Here is a 20707-nt window from a genome sequence, read left to right on the forward strand (position 1 = left end):
TCATACACATTTCTATCTCGATGCGATGCAGGCTAAAGTTTACAATTACTTCTAAGTGTGGCGCAGGCCAAGTTTATAATTTGATCTAAGTGTGGTGCAGGATAAGTTCACAAGTGTGGTGCAGGATAAAGTTCACTATTCCATCCAAGTGTGGTAATGCTAACATTTGCAATTTCATCTAAGTGTGGCACTGTTATCAAGCAAATTGCTATCTAGATGAAACGTGGCCTAAAGATCACAATTTCATAATCAGTGGCTTGCACTAGTTTGCCACATGCTTCAAACCAACCACTAAATTGTCCATGCAGAGTATTACAAGTTGTTTACTCTCAAAGTAAAAAAGGGTCTAGACATGTGCACGTGCCCATGATGCTCCACACATAGCAGTCATCCTATTTTTTATTTTTATTTTTATTTTTTACAAATCGACTCGCATAGTTAGTACAGCTTCCATGTGGGGGAGGATGGGTGGGCTTGTATGACTAACAAGCTACAGAAAGACTTGCATGGTAATGACTGCTTTCAGAGGCTTGTGAATCAGCTTAAACTCGGCTGCTCTGCATAGACTGGCAAGCAGTACATGAAGGTGTAAGGGTGAGCTGAAGGAACAATGGAAACAAAGTGTTTTAAAGCCGCTTAACCTACTGTTAAATCTGCTCTAGTTTTATCAACACAATGTTTTGCAAATGTATGGACTGAACTCCAAGTTGCTGCTTAGCATAAGGCATAGAGGGACATTTGCCACAAAATCATGGCTCTGCAACCCTTGTACAGTGTGCCTTTGGAGTGGAAACTAAGGGCTTGCGTTCTAGCTTGTAGAATTCCTGTAAACAAACCATCCTGCAATACATTGGCTAATACTAGATTAGCTAACAGGATTCCCTTCTTGTAGTGGTAAAGGAAACAAACTGACTGCTCTTACGAAGGTACTTCATCCTGTAAAACAAGTAGGCTGCTCTTTGCACATCAAATATATGCAATGCCTTTTCTCCACGTGAGGATTTAGGGGGAAAACAAGCTGGGGCCCCACACCCAGACTTTCAGGCACCACAGTGTAAAATGGGGCCAGACAATCCCACCCCCTTCCTGAGCGCCACACACAAATGCTTCACCAGCCTGCAAAATATATGGGATTTCTTGTCAGGGCAGGAAGAAGGCCAAACAACAATATGGCGAATGTATAAGAGAAAGTCTAGTGGTGTGACCATTTTAGGCCACTAGCCACATTTAGTAGCCATATGCAGTAAACACGAATGTGCATACTAGAAATAAGACAAACTGTAATCATCTAATTGATGCCAGCAGCTTGTCTTTTGGCACATTGAACAAGTTACTTACCTCCAACTGTTTTCCAGCATGGGTCTGGCATGGGTTCACATGCTCATGAATATTCCCCGTCAGGCTGGGAATCCTCCGTATAGACAAAAAAAAAAAAGTTTCATTTCTGAACTGTCTTTCTCCTAACAAACAATCACTGCTCCCAGCCAATGACTGCCCTCTACCTAAGCCCCTCCTCTGGCAGCCATCTTCAGATGTGGTAGCACGTAAAGTGGCAGTAGGACCAAGAGAAGAGCCTCAGAGGGGTAGGCGCAGTGCCTTAAGTGGCACTACAGATCGAGGGCTAAAAGGCATTTTTTTCTGAAGCCCGAAGCTCTCGCTCACGAGCGAGAGCTTCAGGCTGTAGAAAAAAATGCCTTTCGTGTAGTGGCGGGGGCTACCAGGGGAGATTAGTGGGCCCCGGCAGGGCCCCGCCTCAAAACGAAAATTCGGAGCCTGCCGGGGCCCAGCCCCAGCAGGCCCCGGCCCACTTAAAGCCCTGGGTAGGCGGGAGGGTTTGCATGTGAATTCATGCCAGACCCATACTGGACAACAACAGTTACAGGTAAGTAATGTGTTCCTTCTCCAGCATGGGGTCTGGCATGGATTCACATGCTCATGAATAAAGAATACATAGCAGTACACACATGCATAACCACGGAGGTGGCAAGGCTCAACATAAGCATCTCTTACCTCCTCACCAGGCTCACCTTCAAGTGAACAGGTTGCGCAGCACTGCTTGGCTGACTCTGGACTCCTCCCCGGAATCCCTGTCGACGCAGTAGAATTTCGTGAAGTGTGCGTCAACCTATACGCAGCAGACCTGCAGATGTCCAGCATGGGCACACCATACGGGAACGCCGTTATAGCAGCGATCGCTCTGGTAGAGAGGGCTCTCGAATGGCCAGGCAGTTGTCGGTTTGCCAAATGGTGACAGTGGGTGATTAAGCCAGAGAAACACCTGGAAATGTAAGCCTTGGACAGGGCCTTCCCATGGTTTACAGGGCCAAAGTCCAGAAAGAGCTGGGAGGTTTGCCAGAAACTCTTCGTATGGGCCACATAAAACTTCAGCACTGTAGCCACATCCAGCGAGTGCATAGTCCTTTCAGCAGTCGACGAAGGCGTCAGAAAAAACTCTGGTAACACAAAGCTATTAGAAAGAAGAGTGTAGGCTGCAGAGGGAAGGTACACAGAAGCAACATAAGGATCATCGGCCTCCCTGAAAACCTAGAGGAGCAAAACCCCACTGAATATGATAAGAATGTCTTGCTACTAGAGATAGGCCCAGGCAAGCTCTCTCAAGGTTTTGAAATAGAGAGAGCACATAAGGCTCTCACAAGGAAACTACCTCCAGGCGACCCACCAAGGCCGATAGTCACCAAAATCCTAAATGATATCCTAAATTATAAAGACAGATGAATAATCCTAAAATGTACTGGACAATGTGGGCAAATACAGAGGGGAGGATCATCCTTGGCCATCTATCAAGACTACACAATGCAGGTACAGAATTAAAAACACACTTTCGAAGCTGTCAAAGGCAAACTAAGACAATTACAACTCCAATACATACTGATGTTCCCAGCCAGGATGAAGATCATATATAACTGCACAGTACACTTTTTGGAACGCCCCAGAGACGTCATGAGCTGGCTGAAAAGTACAAGTATATGCACTTTGACACCTGAAGGTGAACATACACCTGAAAAATAACACCACATCTGGCTAACTGAGCCAGTGCCACAGGAAGCAAAGTCTAACCTCTAAATTGGCCATGATCCCTGATGAACCTGAAAAGAAACTTAGAACAAGGTCATCAGGCATTTGGTCACCCTTCTGCTCTGTCACCCTCCACCCACAAAGAAAGATATCAAATAAGACTCAATGTAACTCTTGATTACACCACTAAATGTCAGCCCCCAAGAAAATCTCAACAGACAGTCTACATCATGACTTACCATCATGACCAGTCCCACTGTCACTGTGTCTAGTATTGATATGTTACCACAATACTGTACACCGCAATTGAGCTGAAGACTCACTAATGGCTCCGAATCTCTACCCTTCAGAAAATTAAACCCTTCATCTCGCTGCAGGACTTCCAGACTGCAGTGCAGGCCCTCATGGTCCCACACATTGATGAGGGAAATGCTCTCCTTACAGGGATCCCAGCTGGTCACCTGGCCCCCTTAAAAGCAGTCCACCTCGCTGCAGCACATATCAGTACAGCAGCATATCAATGTGACCAAATTAACCTCAGCCTACATGAACTACATTGGCTTCCACTCCAAACCAGGATACTGTTCAAGACTGCATGTATCATCTATAAAGCAGTCAAAAATAGCACAACAGTGTACCTGGCGGCTAAATGCCACAAATCTGGTGGTACACGCTTCTTAAGTAGCAATTCGACAAACCAGCTTGAATAACAACTTGTCCGCACAGAGAGGAACTGCAAACAACTCTTCCCTTGTCATGCACCCACCCTCTGGAACTCAATCCCGGTGTCGGCTGGGAATTCCCCCACAATTCTACAATTCCGCAAATCTCTCATGGTTCTTTCAAAAACACCTGACCAAGGACTAATTCCAATGGACGCAGATACTGACGCACAGAGTACTGTACAGCGCCCTGCGCTCTGCTACTCTCGAGCCAGGTCCGCGCTTTAAACAATGTGAGGGGTCAGCAATGAGAGCCCGACACAAGGTAGATGTATTTTCAAATAAAGACATTTGTTAAAATCAAAATGGATTGGGAAACATCCTAACTGGCCCTATGGTAAGAGGAATTGACCTACCTTAAAATCCAAATGAAAGATCGGTCTATGTCAGGAAGTCAGTAGCTGAAAACCTGTCCTTGTGTCCAAAACATCCAATACTGACCCTCACACTAAAACAAAAACAACTAAGCGGTGCAAGGAAATGTCTTTTTCTTGATGTTAGCAAAAAGTGTTCAAAACCAAAATGTAATCATGACTCCTAAAGAAATGTTCTCCAAGGTTCAGACCCTAGGATCCAGAGGTGATCCCCTTCCCTGGTTTTCTTAAATAGGATGGGGAAAGTTCTACTTTAATTAACAGTTCCTTTGTGTCTTCACTGGACTTACAAAGTTCTTGTCTAAACCACAAGTTTTGCAACAGTCCTTCTGTAAGATGTCCTTTAACTCTACCGAATGCCTTGTGTACTCCCCTGCCAAGAATCCTCATTCAATCTCAACCACCTGGTATACTCGCCTGCCAGGATTTATTTTATAGTTCATTTCAGATCACCTGGTATACTTTCCTGCCAAGAATCGTTACATAACTGCAACTGCCTAGTGTACACGCCTGCCAGGATGCCTCTTAATTGATTCACAGGTCCTTGGTTACACCACAATAGCCTATACCATGAAGTACTTAGTACATTTGCCTATGGTAACACTTGCTCATAGTTCTCCCCCACACTGGCATCTTATCCATCTGTTTTGGATTGGGTTTTGTCTTGATAGTGTGTATTGTCTGCATTCAAACATTCTTCTTATTGAATGTTGAATTTGTACTTTGCTGTAACTACATTCAAACAAACGTATTCTGCTCCTTTCAGCATTAGCAATCTCATATTTATCAAACACATGCTGGTGTGCTTGTCAGAAAGGCCCGGGGTCCACAGCTGCTTCGGGCAGACTCAACTGTCTCTTCCAATGTCTACGACTCTGCCTGCACCTTTGTGGAATTGCTAGTTCATTTACTCTCCACCATGATTTCAGCAGAGGTCTCTCCAGTGCTCTGTGCAGCTCTGCGGTCACATGCTGGGTTCCCCTCTCGGCCTGGATTGACGAACACTGATTCCACAAGAGGCCCAACAACCAGGAGCTTTTGCCCAGCTCCCTGTGTCTCCATAGCTTTTCCTGCTCATCTGCAGCTTCTTGCCTTCTGTCCTGGTAGCCTTCTCTGTGTGCCTCGCGTTTGGCCTGGAGTTGACCGTACTCTTCCGCAATGCTTGACTTGTTAGTGCAGTCAACATCTTTAGTTGTCACACGCACTGTGGGCTTTGGAAAGCAACTAGGCCGTGTGGTGTACTTTGAGCACCTATCACTTTATCACTTTGCACAAACTCTCTCATCCTCCTCTTCGTCTCAGTACCTGAGTGATTATGGGAGTTGGAGTCCATGGATGTCATTGCGTTTTTAACTGTCAAAGGTTTTTTATAAGGATTTTTACAATAATGCATATTAGAAAAAAGAAGGTGATATGTGTGAGTTGTGGGTGTTCGGGTTAAAGGTGGATGCTGGACTAGAATAATGTAAAGAAAAGATTTCTTGATTTCCTATACAAGGGGAACCGTTACATGGCAAAAGGATATTAAGGTGTTGGGTGTCAGAGGATCTTCCCCATGGCAAAGGGAGGATATTGTGTTTCATCTAATTAAGTCATAGCATCTCCCCAGTAGTTGTCTCCTCCCATGTGATCTTCCCTCATAAAACTGCCCCCAGGGTCAGGATCAGGTAGCGACTGACTTCCGCTGGCCACATGGGAGAAGAGTCCTACCGGGGAATTTGTGATGACTCCACTGGGTTAATCACAACAATACAATAAAATAATGGGTGCCACCCTGAGCAGTAAATAAGCATGCTTCTTATTACAAAGGTTCTATTGGTTTATGCTTGTATGTTACCACTGAATGGGAAGCCAGCATTGCATGTGATACTTGTCAAAATGAACTACTAATCGTCAATCCACCTAGAAAATGTATACACTGTAAAATTATGCAGATTCTTAAAAATGAAGGTTCCGTTTCTGGAGTACATTGATAAACTACCTATTTCCCGCCTTGAAAGACTTGTGTATAGGTGCGTTATAAATGCCTTATCATATCATATCATATGATACCTGTTAAGATTGCAACATGGAATGTTCAGGGCTTGAACGATTTTGTGAAATACTGCTATGTTAAACAATACATTACAAGAAAACAGTTTTCAATAGTCATTCTTTAGCAAACACACTTAGGGCCTCATTACAAGTCCGGCAGTGACCCGCCTGTCCTACCGGCGGGTTGCCGCTGGACTCATAAAAACATTTCTGCCACCTGAGATCCCGGTGCCACCGGGACCTCAGTCCCGGCGGCCCAGGATATCAGGCGGCATTAAGTGTAAGTCCCCATTCCCATGTAAGTCCATGGGAATGGGTACACAGAAGCGGTGCCGGTGCTTTGGTGACAACTCTGTCTACCGTGGCCGTTAGGCCCGGCAGGCCAGACCTTTTGGGCACAACGTCTCAGGAAGGCAGAGTTGTAGTGTGGCGGTCCGGAAAGGGTGTCGGTTGCATCGTACCGGCACACTTTCCGGACCGCCACACTTTTAATGAGGCCCTTACGAGGCCATAAAACAAACAAAAATGCTTAAAAGACAGGGACGATGGAGACCACCAGGGGACGTGGACCAAGATGACTGCGTAAAGGATGACTAATGGATATGTGGTGGGAGCTTCATCCATGGGAAAGGGCTTCACTTTTTTTTGCCACCACATGGTGCACACACCCGCGTTGACTACTTATGCCTATATAAAGAGCTGCTGGGGAGCAGAGTCTCCTATAAATTGGTTCCTATTAGCTAGTCGGATCACAACATGGTGTACATAGATTTCTCGATGATGGAATTACACACGTAGTAATCGCTTTGGAGGTGTAATGATTCCCTGTGGAAAGATGGGATAATTCTGGCAGAAATATGAGAAGCAATAATGGGGTCTTTTGAGATTAATGACACTGGAGAAGTTGATGATCGTATACTGTGGGAGGCAGCAAAGTGACTTGGAGGGAACTGCTTATCAGGGAAGAGGCAAACAAAAAAAGAGAAACAGACTCCGGGCCGGAATTAGCACCTTTGAAAAGAGGATACAGGCAGGGAACCAGGGGGAGAGTGGATTGATACTCGAACTCAGGGGGAAGAGGGAGTAATTGAAGTAGCTGGAGATGGGTAAAGAGTGTGGACATTGCAATATCTATGCAAGAAATACTATGAGAGGGGAGATAAGGTGGACGCACTCTTAGCAGCGGAGATACAGGGATGAGGGCAGATAGGTGGGTGGAAGGGATTTTGGATGCATGAGGGCATCTATGCTCGAACCCAGACGACATAGTCAAGCACATTCGACATTCTACAAAGGTCTTCATAGCATGTACAAGGTGCTGAATGTAGATGACTTAAGGAGGTATCTGGATGGGGTCTCTCTCCCTCAGTTGGGTCTTGAAGAGGTAGTGGGATGGATGCCCCGATTACACAGGAGGAAGTCCTACTAGCAATCCGGAGAATGCAGATGGGTAAAGCTCTGGGATTTGATAGTTATACTATGGGTTTTCATAAAACATTTGCAGGACTGTTGGTTCCCCAATTGGTAAAGCTGTTTATTTCCATCATGGAAACAGGGAGTGATCTCAGATCTTTTTGCCAGGCTTTTGATATCAGTAATACCCAAGCAGGGAAAGGAACCATATTTCTGTATGTCTTATTTATTTATTTAATTTCTTTATAAAGTACATGAACGCGAGCACGGAGGTGTAGAGGCGCTTAAACAAGACAGACAAAAATCATGAACAAGAAAAGGCAGGAAGAAGAGAATGGGGGTACTGCAGGGAGACCAGATGATCAGATAAACAGGACAGTCTTCAGTCTTCGCTTGAAGAGTGCGAGTGAGTGGCAGGATCTAAGGTCAGGTGGAAGAATATTCCACATCCGTTTAGCTGCATGCGAAAAGGATTTTTGGGTCACATAGGCAAGTCTGGGTCTCCAACATGCCACTGTTATTAGATCTCAATGTTTTACGAACAGGCAGCAGAGAGATGTAGGTGGACAGATACCCAGGAGCCAGATCAAAAAGACATTTGTGTGTCCCTTATAGGCCCATATCTCTCCTCCATGTTGACTCCAAGATTTTCACGAGGGTTGTGGCTTCCAGATTTGAAGGTTTTATGCCCTGGCTGGTCCATCCAGATCAGGTAGGTTTTAATTTTGGTAAACAGGAGGCGGACACACTGAGGTAGACTCTACACCGCATGGATTCTGTATGTGGGAAGGGTGGGAACCTATCCTTTCTGGCCATGGATGCAGAGAAGATCTTTGATAGACTGGATTGGGCCTTTGTATATGCGGTCTTCCAGGAGTATGATTTTGGACAGAACATCCTTAAAGAAATTAGAGCAGTGTACACAGGCATGAGGGCTAGGGTGGTGGTGAATGGAAGGTTCTCGAGGGAGTTTGGATTACAGAGGGCAACCACACAAGGATACCACCTCTCGCCCCTGTTGTTTGCTCTGTCCCTTGAACCCCGGGTGGAAAGGCTAAGGGGACCCCACCTGGTGGAAGGAATAACAGGGAGAAAATTAATTCAAGATGGGAATGTGCATGGACAATATACTTTCAGATCTAAGAAATCTGCAAATTTCAGTCCACGCGGCCATGGAAGCGGATATTTTCAGGCTTCAAGGTTAACAGACAGACATCCTTCCTGTACCCTTTTGATGTGGATGCTTGTAGAGATATACCTGCTCTTCAGCACCTGCGGATGGGGGTGAGGTTGGAGCGCAATCGTTATGTAGGAGTGAACATTTAAAAAAAAACATATTTTATTAACTTTTCAACACTCAATACAAACTCAAACTTGCAGTGCAAAAAGGAAAAATAATCAAATATGCAATGTTACATCCAGGTCCACTGCTTCTCCCCCCCACCCCCAGCCTACTACCCTCGTTTTCTGGTTCTACTTCCTGCGTTAGGGGTTCCTCATCTTCTATACTCATTGAATCCTGGCAGCTAGATTCTTCATACGAGGGCCCAAAAAGTTCTGTTACCAATTGCCTCCAGCTCGCCAAAGTACCCGCCTCTTCCTCCCCCGCCACTGCACACTTCCTGCCACACCACAGTCTCTGCCTCTGCCCATTCTTGCAGATCTTTCCACCATAGCTCCAGTTTGTGTTTGTGAAACGCTTTCCTTCCCATAGCAATTCTTCTCCTTGCCAGAACATATGCCAGGTCTTTCAGCTTGCTAACGTGCTGACGTTTACGTGGCCTGGGGAACCCTCCTATTAGGCAAGCCCACGCTATGTCCACCCCCATTTTAATTCCTTTTCCGTCCATATTTTGTGCTATGTCCCCCCAGAATTGCTCTATTATCGGACACCACCAGAACATGTGCGTCATTCCCACATTTTCTTCATTACACTTTGGGCATGCCTGACGTCCTGTATTTCTGAATTTGGCTATCCTCTGAGGTGTCATAAACAACCTGTGAGTTACATATAATTGTATCTGTTGTAATCTGGCGTTTCTTGACACTTTTTTATGGTACCCTTGAGCTCACTCCCACATCCCATCACTCATCTGGGCCCCCACCCCTTCCTCCCAGTCCAGACTGAGTTGCACCACCTCTTTCCCCACTTTAGTCATTATCATCTCATATAATATAGATATTTCGTGCCCTCCTTCCGCTTTATCATATATCATGTCTGTGGTGGTGTCCTTCTGCCAGTGCTATCTCTGACCAGGTCTCTTTGATTCGCCGCACCATCCCATGATGCCCTCCGCCAGTTCTTCAAAGTCCTGTATAGTACCCTCCTGCCATACATCCCCCCAGTATTGATATTCCAAATGTTTCCCAGTACCTCTTGTAGGAGTGAAGAGTGAACATTACCAGGTCCCTAGAGGAGTTATGTGAGGCCTATCATCCATATTGTTTGGGAAATTGTATCGGGAATTGACAACGTGGAGTAGGGAAACGATATTTTGGATGGGCCGGCTCAAAGCCCCCTGAAGATAAACATTCTCCCCAGAGTGTCATTTGTTCCAAATGTGACCCATATGTGAGAAACCAAAAGGTGTCTCACTTGTTAGTCCCAGGGGATCTCTCTCTCAGGTGGCCAGGGCATGGCAATCACCTTTAGATCCAGACCCTGGGGGTGGACCAATGCGAGAGGATCACCTGGCTGAGGGATCTTCAGGGAGTGGGGGTGAGACAACTGATGGTGAGACGCAGTATCATCCCCTTTCCTATGCCCATACCCCATCCTATTTGATAGGATTCTCCAACATTCCAACTCATTCCTGTTTCTGCACAAACACTGGACTGAGGAAGAGGAGGACTGAAAGTAAAGAGGTCAGGAATTTGACCTTAATCACATACATCTGATACCCATTAGCTGCCCTACACGGATAAAAGGCAGAACATGGAGACACACTCTGAGCAAGGTGGAACACGAGAAGGAGCGGATCATCCGGGGTGAAGGCAAACCCACTGAAGCAGGATGACTAGTCAAGGGACCAGGGCGAGGGGTAGGGAAAACCTGAAGATCCCTACAGTAGGTTGTTGCCTCTGGGAAACCGTGAAGGATATGCAGAGAAAGCCAAATCCCAGACAAGAAGAAGCCTGCATCGTGTTTCCAGGACGCCAGTGACCCTCCTGGGTAAACAGTAGAGTTGGGGAGGTGAGGGCAAGCCGGTGGTAACAACCTTGACTTGTGAGTCAAATCCGTAGAGAACAGAAAGGAATGCACACAGCCGGTTAGTTAAAGATATGAAAGGCCAGTTTGTGTCAAGGAAAGATTGAAGCCATAACAGTGTATCTCTGAATTGAATGTTGCGCATGTGCGGATGAGATGTGATTGAAAGCAAACCTGGAGTGAACTTTAAAGTCAGCGGTAACTCAGCCAGTGATACAGAGTCGTGGAGTGGTCCGGAGAAAGTAAACAGTCCACTCGGAATTCTCTGTGAAATGTTTGATGTTATGATATAAAGCCACAAAGTGAATGAACTCTGAAATGCATGAAGGTGAAGATAAACCCAGATGAAACCCAGATGAAAGAGGAAGTTAAAAGGTGATTGTTTTAAGAGAAAGATTTCTTCTGAACTTTTCTGATTGTGTTATGGAACTACCAAGACCAACAGATACTGGGGCAAATACCGTAAGGGAGATCTGAAGTGAAAGTTGAATTGGTCCTGCGGAGGTCTATGGAAAAAACCTTGCACATTCGAAAGTCTTCTGCCTCAGTGAAAGGTCAGAACCCGACTGAAGGAGACCTGAAACATGAAATAGGTTAGGGGAAGGGAACCTCTTACGAGGATGAATAAAACTTGGGGAAGGGAACCCTTGCAAGTGCTGTGATTGCGGGGTCCGATCCCGGTTGAGGGAGATGTACATTGAATCAGGTACTTTTGTAGAGAGGTCAGCGCCCAACTGGGGGATACCTAAGTGAATTTTTGTTGAACTGTGAAAGAACATTTGGTGAACTTAAGTGACTTTAACGTGGAAGGACAAGCAGGCCTCGACCCACGTTTTGAACTGCCTTTTTTTGATAGCCTGTCATCCTGTTGTAAGGAACTCATGGTGCCAAAAGTAAAGAAAGACAAAAGTGATCACAATTCAAGGGTGTTTATTTGAACAATGTGCAGGTTGGAAAAATGCCTAATCTAACCTAAATATAAGATGGGAGCAAGCGTCGACCAGCAAATGAAAAATAAGGCAGTCCTTGTGGGGTCTTGTCAGAGTAAAAGGCCTATACTAAAAAGAACCTACTGCCAAATCCTTACAACTAATTATAGAAAGGGTGTGGGATAGGGATTTCAATAACAAAAGAAGTGTTCACAAATAATAAGTCAGGATGTGATTGCCAGGGGTTTTACTTCTCCACATTTTGAGCACAGGACAAGGTGGGTCTTCTGAGCACAGCACACAATAGAGCTTTCCCAGCACGAGCTGACAGTTCTGTTCCAGCTATCAGGTTCTTCAATGGTTAAATCTATTTCCAATAAAATGTCTCTTGTCTTCGAGGGCCTGATATTTCAAACAGACAAATACAAAGTTCTGTTCCACATATGGCTTTGGGTGATGGCTTGACCCCTAGGTCCCCCCTCTTCCGGGCGCAGATACTCACAAGTAATATTCGACAAATCAATTAAAAAATTCCATTCTCAATGAACTTTGGGTGATCACTTTCCACCCCTATATCTCCCTCGGCCAGGCTCTGACCCCAAATTACAAGAGGGACACTTCACTTCCCCTGGTCTTGCAATATTTCTTGCTTTCATAAATCTTAAAGTCCTTTTAAACAGTTCCTCAGTATTCACCCCTGCTTGTCAGCCTCCCTCTGCCGGGTTCACTCTGGCCACCTTTTACAAAACAGTTCACGGTGGACATCCTTCGGCAGGGTTAACTTCTGTCAACACACTGTTCATAAGGACTTCAAGCTTTGCCCCTTTTCGTTAGCATCCCTCTGCCAGGTTCACTCTTGCTAACCTTTACGAAACAGTTCACTGTTCATATGCTCATTTCCCCAAACGGGATTCCCAATCAACTGTCGGTCAAAGACTTTTGACGGAACAGAGGATTTTACAAGACCCCTGTATGACCACTTTGATCCCTCTTCTTGCATTTCTCCAAAGGCCTTCTGGTAACTGTAGTTCAACAATTGCCTCGTGTGAACACCCACATGGAGCTTCATCTGCTATGCTGGCTTTCCCCTTTCTTATATCGACAGTTCTTTGTTTATTCAAAGTTCAATTAGCCGCTTACTACTTTCACTCAACACAGTTCAGTTTCTTTATCGGCTCTCCCCTCGATTCACAGGCTGTGATGAACTGCTTTACTTCCTTGTGTGTAGAGTAAAGGCAGTAAACATTGTGCCATGTGACTCTCCCCCGATTGGCTGTCAGCGGAGGAGGCGCCTGGGTAACATTGACATCTGCTGCGACACACGCTGGCTATTTTTCGCAGTCTTACGATTCCTTCTCTTGAGGTTTCACAGGTCTGTGTCAATAAGGGGACAGTCACTTCGCCACTTGGTATCCTCTCAACTCCCGCTGTCCTTCTCCTGCTTTTGAACTGCTAGGCTGAGTTTGCTCTCATGTTGTGTGGTCTGCCTTGCTCGCCTTGCGCTTTTGTGTTCCACCTTTTATCCCTGTGGGGAAGAGAAAGGGCTGTCAGGTGTGTTTGTGATTATGGTTGATTGCCTGTCTCTGCCTGACCCTTTGGTTGGGACATGTCAGGTAAACAGTTTTTGCATTTGTCCGTTGTCTGTCACAATGTAAGGAAGTGTTTGGGTTGGAAAAGGAGGGTGGTAGAGTTCTTGAGAATCCTACAGGGTAGGATGGGAGAAAGCTATTATATGGGATTATAGCCCTCGAACTAGGGGTTTGGGTAAATTCAGAAGAGTGAGAATGGTAGGGGTTGTGGAATGAACGAAAATTACCAGAATTTTTATCGTGACCTGAATAAGGGGGATTGTGGGAATGGTAGTGTGTTGTCAATGCAGTATACTGGAGTTTCAGGAAGAATAATCAGAGGGACGTGTAGAAGAAGAATGGGGAGTATTTGGGCGGAAAACGGGAAAACAAGGATTCTGTGAGTTGTGGTTTTTCAGTGTGACAGGGTTTGGGCTCCTAGTTTTTTTACCAGAGGTGTTGGGGTGGTTGGATTTTATTAAGGGAGCTTCTTTCGATGGAAGGAAGGTAGATGTGAAATACCCAAAAAAAAGCCTCTGCGACTTCCTCCCTGGTAGAATACCTCGTCTCACATGGGGCATTCCTCCAAGCACAATCCCGGGCTCCCCTACCGAGGTGATCCGCCCTCGTTCGTACACCCCCAGGGTTAGGATCCAAGAGCGATGGCCCTTCCCTGGCCACCTAAATCAGGGATCCCCGGGAATAGTCTGGGAGAAATGCCTCAGGTTTCTCACACTGTCTACAGGGGCTGTTTTACTCCATGCTGTCCAATGTGGGGAGGAGAGCTGACTCAGCCATCTTGATCCTTTTTGTTATAACACTGACTTTCCTTTGCATTCACATTCCCCTTTACACACTTTTTGTATAAGAGATAGGGCAGGCATTCGTTTTATATTAGTATAGGCCTTTGTGATTTGACATAGACTGACTAGGACTATGTTTTCTTTATTATTTGATGGTAGAGACTACTCCCATCATAGCTATAGAGCAAAGTAGTAGTTTTTCCAAACCCCACGAATTTAATACTTGTAGCTCTTGTGTCAGTGTCATACTTGTGATACCATGCCTCCCTTACACATAGCAGTTCTGCATACATTACTAACAGAAGCAAAGGGCCGAAGGCTTTGCTTCCTCTGGCAAGGAAGGAAGCCAGGGGTAACCTACAACGCCCTGGTACCAAGGATCGGGGATGGGGGGTGGTGATTCCTCATAATCTATACTATAAGGCAGATCACTTAAGGGAAGACACATTGATCGACAATGGATTTATATGGAAAATTATCATTTGAGACTGGCTACTGCGGGGGAGTTGTTGTGGGTCACATGGGAGAGGATCCCAAGATGGATTAAGGAACACTCTATATTGGGAGTGATCTGGAGTATTTGGCAGCAAGGCCAGGGAATGAGGGGGGTCACCACAGGGCGCTCACCGTTGAGTCACCTGTGGGCTCCTGTGATGAGATGACATTCCGGACCCAGAAAGATACCAGAGTTGCTTCGAGGAGGGGCTGGCAAGAGTAGGTCAGTTATGGGTAAAGTGGAAATTCATCATCATCCAAGAACTGGAAGCTTCATTGCAGACTGGCAAACTCTCTGTGTTCCCCTATCTTCAGTTAAATCGAATACTGACATCAGAGAATGGAGAAGAGGTTGGTCCAGAGAGAGCTTACACGAACAGAGAAAATACTAAATGCACACAGAGATATGAAGGGGCTCATATTGTTAATATATACATCATTAATAGAGGCAAATACGGGAGATACCGATGGGCTTCGGGCTCAATGGGAAAGGGATCTGGGTAGTGAGGTCGATGAGCAACTATGGGGAAAAATGTGTGAGAGAGCCTTTACCCTTCAAGTCTTTGCTGCATCATCTATAAGGCAGTCGCCTTCAAGTCACCCTGCTACCTCGCAGAGAAACTCTGCGTCTCTGGCGGACACCGCACCACCAGAATCCAGGACACGTGCAGACTTGAAATCAGCTGCTGCAGAAAGGAAAGAAAAACAAGCCTTCTCTGCTTATGCCACAAGACTATGGAACCTCCTGCCCATCAGCATCAGACTTGCCCCAACACCCCTACAATTCAGAAAAGAACTCAAGGCCCACCTCTCCCAGGAGTCTCTCCTCCTCAACACCTAGGACATCATGTTGCCCCTCGCGCCATCTGACTTGCTAGACGCCGCCCGTGCCTCTCTGCCACACCACCCGGTGCAGCTGTACTCATCCTCTGGCCCCCTCTGTATCCTACCCCCTCTGCATATCTGTTCTGCTGTTACCACTGACTAGTGCTCCGTTATGCATCTGTAATGTTGTACACCTCTGTAAAGCACTGCGTTATGTATCTGCATTTGTGTATACCTCTGTAAAACACTAAATGCTTCTCGAAGCTAGGTCTGCGCTCAATAATAATAATAATAATAATAATAATAATAATAATAATAATAATAATAATTTTGCACGTTCTGAAGTAGCTTTTCCGAAGTAGCCTGTTTGCTGCCTGGATGCCTGGGCCCTATGCATCACCTGGACCCCTAATTACACAGAAAGCTACATTATCTGAGGTGCACGAGCTTTCTGAGGTAGCTTTCCTAAGAAGGCTGTTTGCTGTTCGTTGCTTTGATGCAGGCAAAGTGCCAGTGCTGATTTTAGTGTCAGCGTCGGCGATTTATGGCTATAAAGAGGGTGTGTAAGAAAATATGCCTGAATGAAAACGTAAACCACTGGACATATAAAGAGTGTAAACACGAGAACGGCGGTGAGAGTAGTAGAAAGACTGTTCACACGTGTATGTTTGCTTAGAGTTAGCTTTAGTGGCTGTCTTAGTAGACGGCTGCATTTATATAGTGCACATGTGTAACTTGATTTAACAAGAGTTTGTGTTTTCAATATAAGGAATTGAGGTCTGTCTGCCAGTAGAGCTGAATTGGTGAACATGTCTGTAGCTAGCCTTGCTATACTACGACACGATGAACATACTCACTCCTCTGTATATCCATCTCGGGATAGCCGAGCATGTAAACATAACATTATCACCCAACCTGGTTTACTGCGCAATGGAAAGTTAGCAAAGATGACAAAACAATGTTTATGTGCGTGGCTCCATGCCAAATAACGGAGGTGGCAGAAGAACACTGTGCACTTGAGATTGCTGAGGAAATGAATCTCTTCCATGTATTGGTTCGAAGTTGTTTGCCCAAATACTACAGACTTCAAATGACAACAAACAGAATAAAATAACAGAGGTCCTTCCATGTACTAATGAATATTCTGAAGGACATGAAAGTAGTGAGACAATGTTGGCTAATCAAACTAATAGGAAAACGGCATCTCTAATTGCAGCATGTTTATGTTCTCCCTATGTAGCTACAACTATTGTTCACGTGCCGACTTCACGAAAGCTAGCAGGACAAAGCATGTTGGCAGCCATGTCTGCTGTAGATAGACCGGAAATACAAGATTCAGTGGGTGTATTGGTGATACACCCATCGAATGGGCGGCTACCTTTGTCTGTCGATATGGTGGAGAAAAATATACCCCTAGATAGATATGAGTTTGAACCACACACAGCACAGATTACTCATAAAGTGATCCCTCCTACGTTAATGTGGCGATACCTATTAGTAAGCTGGCTACCCTTGAGCAGAGTGTGCCATATGTTAGCATTTCTCATGTGTCAAATGACCTATGTTTTGCCAGCATTAACTCTGCCGAACCATTTGAAGCCATAGAAAATGTGTTACCTGCTCTGGTAGATACGTGTGACAACATTGCGTTGTAAACTGGATGTCCACTCGCTGTTGCTACTCAAATATATCAACAGAAGTAGGAAAACGCTAAGAGAGAGTGGTCCTAATACAGAGGTGCCTGGAGTAGCGAAAATGTCACCAGAGAATAGTGGTAATGAGAAACACACTGAATGTGCTGGACCCCTCACTGAAACCTATTAAGAATACAACACAGTTGAGAGGAGTGCTAACACACATAATACCAATAACAATGTGAGGAAAAAACTTAAGAAGAAAACATCACTTGCTTCAAAAAAGAAAAAAATGTTCTCAAGCTGTGATGTGTGCTAGTAGGTCATCTCATCCTGTTTAAAATGGGTGCATTATAAGTGAAAGTATCCCTTCTAATATTGAGAGTGACAATATGGAACTACAGTTAGCTAACCTTAAGAAGATAAAAGATGGGCCAGTACCACTTTCTTTAGAGCTAAATTGTGTTGGTGAACATAAGGTGGTGATACATGTCAATGGTGCGAAAGGCACACCAAATAGATAAAAACTTGTACTCCACATGGCAGATATTAATTAGATCTTTTATGGCAAATTCTGCACAAATGCCAAGGAGAATGTCTGAAGGTTGGTCAGGAACACCTAAAATAATGAGTAAAAGAAAAAAGAAAGTGTAGAAAGATAATGGAATTGCTGATATCGTTCTATTAGACATGCCATGCATAATTTATTTGAGGGGGAAAACAAAGAAGGAGGTGATTGTGATGCTAGTTCAGAGCATATGAGGCTGTCTGTTACATCTGTGAAATCTTTAGCCAAATCGGTTAGGTTTGAAGACAATCTAGAATCTCAGGTAAAAAGTAGAGATAGTGCACACATAGAAGATTCTTCTAACTATGTGCGTGCATTACAATTACAGGCAATAGACTCTTCTCAAAAAATTATTGTATTAAATAGACAGCATGTGCTCGGTTTGTGTGCCTCAATTGTACCCATATGCATGACATCTTCAAAAGATCTCAAAATAGTTCACCAGTTAGTAACACCCATGCAAGTAACCACAAATAGTTGGTGTGTTGCTATTCAAAAACATGAGTATATCATGTGCTAAAGTTTTTTGTTTGAGAAATTAGGCTACACATGTAAGTAAGTATCCATGCGGAAAGTAAAAAATATGATTAGCTCTCCATCTATTGTTGATGATAGTAATAAAAATACGCATCCGAGTGTGAACCTAGAACGGAATAAGAATATCCTCTTAAAATGACCATCCACCAATAATACCAATCAGTGTCAAAGTGAGAAAGAACTAGAACAAGGCAAATCAATCCCGGATGGTTATAGGCAATGGCTTCCCATGGCATTCAAAACCCATTTTGAAAACCGCCCTCAATGACATTGATGTGGTGATGTCATGGAACACACGGGGAAACTCCCACTATACAGGGGAAAATGGATTGCTGGCAAATATGCACTTGTTCTGTATAGTGACACTACAAGAGACATGGCTATATGAACCTTGTGAGATTGATGGTCGGTGTACTATTCAAAGCCTAGCTATAAAAGGACCCAGGGGCCGACCAAAAGGTGGCTTAATGACTTCTATCAAACATCCTTGGATAGGTGTTAATACAAGTTGGTCCACATCTATGGTACTGGCTGATGTGGTCACTTGTAAACTGTCATTATTCCCCACTTTACTAGTGGTGAATGTTCATAATCCTCAAAATGAAAGATTTAATAAAGACAAATATAGCCACTGCCACGAAAATATTGGAAGAAAATGACCCTAATAGTCCTATAACTATCTCAGGAGTTTTGAATGCTAAAATAGTGTATAGAACTGAACAGACATCAGAAGAGCAAAGATCATCAACTGTTGAACATGGACTCACTAATAGGTTTGGGCAATCTTGGCTCAATCTATTTTCTAGATACCAACTTACTGTACTCAATGCAAATACTGCCAGAGATCACAATTATAGTGCAACCTGAGTAAGTGGACTCAGCTTGAGCACTATTGATGATATAATTACTAATAAAAGTGCAAATACCCTGATGATTGAAATGGCTGTAGGCAGTCGTGAGGAGAGTGACCGTCTTCCGTTATATCTCCTACTATCAACCTACACAGAGAGACAAAATTCTGCTTATCAACTGAATGGTAATATAGGGGTACATAATGCCGGAAATCGTATAATCTGGAACCCTTCCAAGTTGAAAAAGGGAAATATAGTGGCTGAATCTGAATTTACCAAATTTATGGAATACATATACATGAGATCTGCGGATAGTATTAATGAAATGATCCTGATGTTTGAACAGATGATGAATAATATTAAAGTAGTTACATTACAAAAAAGTAATTATGTAACAAATGGAAAGAGGTGGAATATGTGCCATAGTAAAAGGAATCCCTTTGATGATGAGATACACAAAGCTAAAAAACAACTTAGATCCACTATTAGAGACATAACGAAAACCAAATGTATCGATGCAACAGCGAAAATACGACTAGTGAAAAAACAGCATAAAAAATGGCCGTGGCACCATCAATTATACAAGGTCAATGAGACGTGGCGTGCAGTAGCCTTACTTGCAAAGAGCAATAATAATCAAGAAATATGGGCAGTCATAAACGAGACTAAGAAAAAAACGCTACCTATAAATAGCGTACAGGAACAGGCTTGGGAGGCTCATGTAAAGCAGACACTAGGATTTCAAATGTCAGAAGAAGAAAATGTTCCTCTTAATAGGACTGTCTGGTTGGATAGCTTTACACTAGATAGCCTTATGAAATTAGTAATGAGCCTACATTGTTCTCGTGCAGTTGGCCCCAATGGCACTTGTAATGCCCTGATCTGGCAATCCCCGATTAAGTGGGCCCAAGCACTCTTTATTCTGTTTCAATGGATAGGGACGCATGGCCAAATTCCTAGATCCTGGCGTGAAAGTATAATTTTACCAATATATGCAAAAGGTGAATGGAAGGATCCGGCTAATTATAGAATGCTGGCGATGCTGGCTATCCCTGCAAAATCTTTTGTAAAAATTCCATTGGATGAATTAAATCAATGGATCACCACACATCGAATTCTTCCTGTGAATCAGCAGTTTTCAGAGCAGGTTCATATACCATACGTAATATTGCTAATCTTGTTGCAGCCATTGAATATTCTTGGTTTAATAGTAAGCTGCCAGTGTATGTTGCTTTTATAGATTTTACTGCAGCTTTTTATACCATAGTGGGAGAACGACTATGGATAAAATTGAAAATGTGGGGAATACCTGCTGGATTGTTATATATGATACAACTTGTTCATCCTCTTGTTGTTAGAATATACCATCAAAGGACTACAGATTAAATTAGATGCTCTTGAAAGGTTTGCAATTAAGAACCATTTAAAAATAAACATAGGTAAAACTAAAACAATCATGTTTTGTGGTAAAACAAAATTGTCTAGTCATAGAAATGGTTATTGGTCAATTAATAACCAGCGGATAGAAGTACTATAAGTACCTTAGAGTAATAATAGACCAAAAGCTGAGTTGGAAGCAACACTGGCAAGAAACCAAAACGAAATGTATGAAAGCTGCTATGGCACTGAGCTCCTTTTTTGGAAGACTAAGATTGTGCCCTGCTTACTGTATGGCGCTGAAGTTTGGGGTAAGCATTTTAAAAAAGAACG

This window comes from Ambystoma mexicanum, chromosome 3q (assembly GCF_040938575.1).
Source record: "Ambystoma mexicanum isolate Mex_15411 chromosome 3q, UKY_AmexF1_1, whole genome shotgun sequence".
NCBI classification, from domain to species: domain Eukaryota; kingdom Metazoa; phylum Chordata; class Amphibia; order Caudata; family Ambystomatidae; genus Ambystoma; species Ambystoma mexicanum.